The following is a 4,662-nucleotide window of genomic DNA, read 5'->3' as shown; positions in this document are numbered from 1 at the left end:
ATAATTTATTCAACTCTCAGCTCAAACCCAGAGAAAATATCGATGTTTCTATGTCCAGGATTGAAACCGGAAACCTTTCCGTCGAGATGCTTTTAATGAGTTTAATCAGGGAATCTTGTCATCATATTTTTCAATTCATTTATATTCCAAAGATGCATCACATTTTGTTGGCCCAATCAAGGGTTGCCTCATAAATGGATTTAGATTTTGTAGTGTCTTTGACTAATTCTACTTTTAGTCGCTGCATACAAATCAAATGCGTTCAGAAGTCAAATTGTAGTCAAATATCATATCAGAGCTTACTGGGCAGTCCAAGTACCAGTGGTAATTAGGCTGGGACTTGTATGACTGGTAACAATAAAAGGTCAAAATTATAATGTATTGTAACAATGGTGACAACAATTAAAGTTTGGCATTCTCATCAATTGTATATAGTTGTATAACTAAAACCAGAAATAACGTGAGCCTGTTAATTCCATCTAATTGATTGCGTTTAGAAACTCTCTATACTTTGAAACACGGTTTCATTGAGTATACTATTCTACTTTAGTTTGCTTGAGGTCACTTTTTCTTTTTAAGATTTGTTTTATGTAAGAATTTTTCAACAGAGTTCATCATTCTCATACTTGTCTCACTACTTATGGAGAGCCTGCCATAATCATTCTGGAATTCGTTAGATTTGTGCAACAATTCTCACCATAACATTAAAACTTGTGATTAATAAGTATTCGTGTTGCCTGCAAAATCTAACAGCAAATCATCTGTCCTCATTTCATTCAATTTTATATTATACAAATGAATTATGAATACTGTAGATATATTATACGCAGTCGTATAAAAGATTATGAGCTGTTGAGGTGTGCAAAAGTGGAGCTGCAACGGTTTAAGATAACTACTTTTGATTATCTCAACTACTATTATCTTACTCTTCATTATCTTAACTATGAAATTATAAATTAATTACTTTAGAACTCAACCATCATTCGCATAATTTTGTATCAAGCACCCGCATAATTTTGAAACAAGGGTTGCGCCTATACCAACCATAGTCTATAACCTTTTTTTAATTACTAATGATAATGATATCGTCAACATCCATAGACTCTATCCATCCATAGACTCTATCAACGCAAATACGTACACAGAAAAGTTCATTTTTAATTAAATAATAAAAATGATGTCATCACCATCCACAAAAAAACTCGAACAAAACAAAACTGTATAAAGAAAAGTCCATTTTATTAGGTTGGTTTCTGAAATCTGATAATGTTGGTTGCGTGATATGAGTATGTTTTTCCTTCATAGATTAATATCTACTTCTGCAATAGAATGTCTTCTATATTGTATGAACTCATATCACGCAACCAACATTAAATAATCACTGGTTTACATCTTAATTACAGGGTACCCATTTAAACGTGTATGTCGGTAGATGAAACTGGTGTCATCTGTTTGGATGGAGAAATGGAAAACGATAGTAAAAAATTACAAAACAATTGCATAGTCTAATAAATGTGGAATATTGTTGTTAAGGAATCTGTTTAGTTATTAACACTGTGAGTATATATGCACAGTGGAAACAGTAGATAAATTTGATCTAATAAGTATAAATGGAGAAATAAAGAAATGAGGTACACATGGAAATAGGAAGAAATGAGAGTTGACATTATTTACATTAAATATTAACACTTTAGATATTCAGACTAAAATCAGTTGATGAAAGCACTTACAGAGTTTGTCCTTGCCGGATGTGCAACAGTAATGTGCTCAGAATTTAAGTGCCAACAGACCAACCACCGTATATTTAGCTTATATCTATTCACTTTGTTAACTGGAAAAATATATATTTATGTGTTGACATTATTTAACTCTTTTCATTATTTATGTGTTGAGTTTTTATCATCTACATAAAAAGTTGAGTTGCAACAAATAGATATGTTTTTTGTCCAGTAACGTATTATATATAGCTTTTTGATATATTATGGCTTTTTAAATATATCAAGGATTTAAGAACATTTTATTCTATTCCAGTTTTCAAAATTTTAGTGTTTAAAATGTATTTTAGTGTTTATTCTATTATTATGTTGTTCTTTTTAGATTATGGTATATGGAGAGCATTAGTGTCTTTACTCTCCTCGTTATGTTTGTAGGGAAAAAATATGTCCTGTAAAAAAATGGCATCCTATTTTGCCTTTGTTGAAGAATCCATAGAGCCCTCCCCCATGGAGTGTGCGGGTTACGAGCAGTATGTGCATCTCCCCGAGCTTAGTGCCATGTGGAAATTCAAGGAATGGCCTGGTTGGTCTAGAGAGGGGTTGGTAAAGGCTGCCTTACAGTCATTGGAGATTACTTTTCAGTTTGTTTCGTCTGTCCTCTGTGACACAAGGACTTACATTGACAAAGAGGAATGGAAGAGAAGGCTTGAATCCTTAATTAGTTCCCAGATTGAGTTGATTTCAATGATTTGTGAAAATGACAAGCAGGTTCCTACTCTTCAGTTGTCAGTAAGTAGTGGTGTTCTCTCATGGAAAGTTTTCCATGAGGTATGGCAGAGACCTGGTGCTTTACCTGTGGTTAGCAGAACAAGTGAAGAGAGCTTACCTCCTCGTTTGGGTACATGGAAAAGCGTTGAAGCTATGGTTTCTAGAATATGGCTTGCCATTGAAGGCCATATGCAGAGGACTCCCTTCACTTTAGGTCTGGGGGAACCAAATATGTCAGGTAAGCCTCTTCTTGAATATGATAGAATCTGCAAGCCAAGATATTTGCACTCTTTAAAACAACATAAACAGTTCCATAATCTAGAAGATGCCAAACTTTGCAATGTCCTCCAGATCTTTGAGGCGTGGGTATTTGTAGGCCAAGAATTGTTGCAGAGAGTATATGAAAGAATAGACTCTGGGGATTTCGTAGGAGCATCCACAGACTGTTGGATGGTTGAAAGGATGTGGAACATGCTCACAGAAATTGTGAATTTGCTTCTAGTGATGGACCCAGATGATTTCCTTTGCCTTAAACGCCAGTTGGCAATTAGCAGCACTAGTACGCTTGTAGGCGCATATTGCCTTCGGTCTGCCCCCCTTAGAGACCTTACAAATGCATGCAAGGAACTAAGGCATCTGGTGCCCAAAGTCATCGGTGTTGAGGCTGATCCAAAGGGTGGACCAAGGCTCCAGGAGGCGCTTATGCATTTGTTTCATTCACATGGACTGCGCTCACATAACACTTCAGGTGCTTACCATGTTGCAACAATACATGTTCTGTTGGCCTTCCAGGCAATAGAAGCCGCGGTGAAAAGGTTTTTCTTCTCATATCAGCAGCTGGTAGTAACAACCATGGGTAGCACTGAAATGAAGGGTCCATCATATCTAGGTGCTTGTGATGCCCTACGTCATATATATTTTGAACCACCTTATTTCCCTAGTGTGGATGGTGCAAAGACATTTTTGGGTTACTATTGGCACTAAAAGTTACAACTATGGTGGATGGTACACTGGAAGATCTACAGACAAATCAAGTGAAGTGTACAAGAGAAAGAATAGTGCCTTCAGTTTTTCAATGTATTACCCCAAATTCATCACTTTTTACATTGACAGTTTTGAGTACTATACATAGAATTATATTGGATATAGGATTAGACTCATTTTTGTTCATCCCCATTAGTAGGACCAATCAATAGAACAGTGGTAGAAATTTGGGATTTTTTTTTTATTTTTTTTTCCCTCTCCAACATGAATAGGATACTAAGGATTCATAGTGTGCAATTCCTCCTTCGTTAAATAGTGTAAAAGATTGTCCAAAATTAAAAAGGTAATTATTAAAGTTATTAAATTTTACGAGTTGTTTCTTTTTTTAATTTTTTAATTCTTTACCTAAATTTTATGATGAGTTTAATGATATTTATATAATTCATTATAAATTTTAACATGAAATGTAGTTTAATGCTGTTATTTTTATATATTTTTTTAAGATTTTTTTATTCAGTGTGTGAAACTGAGATAATTATAATTATAATTTGTTAAGTTTATTTAATGGAATGCATCATAATTTTTTTGATGCAATTTTTTTTTTTTTTATTTTATCAGATTTTTTGTTTTTTAAGATTTTTTAATTCACTGTGTGAAATTGAGATAATTATAATTTTAGATTATTGAATTTATTTAATGGAATGTATCATAAAAAATTTAATGTATTAAATCTATATCATATTCAAGCTACATTCCTACCATAAATATCCACTCATTTCCAAAGTTTTGAGAAAAAATATTAGATAATGCAGTTTAGATTGACTAATAACATATAATTAGTATAGTTTTTTATCTCTACATTTATTTTACAAAGTACTCTGATACTTCTTCATACTCTACTTTAATTTTCTTGCACATGGCCTTGTGTTATTGCTTAAGATGTCATTTAATTTAACTGAATTTATGGTAAAGGTATAAATTTTGCCTTTAGTTCTTCAATACAAATTTGTTTTAATGAGATTGTAAATTTTAGTCAAATTATTTCTAGTAGAGTATCATTTATAAAATACGTTGTTCTTTAATCATATAAGTTTAAATTTAGAACATTGATAATGCATATTGCTTATAATCATTCTCACTCTTAATATCTATAATTTGGCTTAACACTTATCATTTTCTTGCAGATTGACACACA

The 4,662-nt window shown here is 32.7% G+C and overlaps 1 pseudogene; it reads left to right on the top strand.

Moving 5' to 3' along the window:
- The first annotated feature begins 2,174 nt into the window (after positions 1–2,174).
- On the top strand, positions 2,175–3,467 carry LOC149170277 (nematode resistance protein-like HSPRO2 pseudogene; annotated as a pseudogene).
- The last annotated feature ends 1,195 nt before the right edge of the window (positions 3,468–4,662 follow it).

This window comes from Pinus tabuliformis, chromosome 4_2, assembly GCF_031772625.1.
Source record: "Pinus tabuliformis cultivar Carrire ecotype Pingquan chromosome 4_2, CPIR1, whole genome shotgun sequence".
Lineage (NCBI taxonomy): Eukaryota > Viridiplantae > Streptophyta > Pinopsida > Pinales > Pinaceae > Pinus > Pinus tabuliformis.
This window is presented reverse-complemented; position numbering and strand designations above follow the sequence as displayed.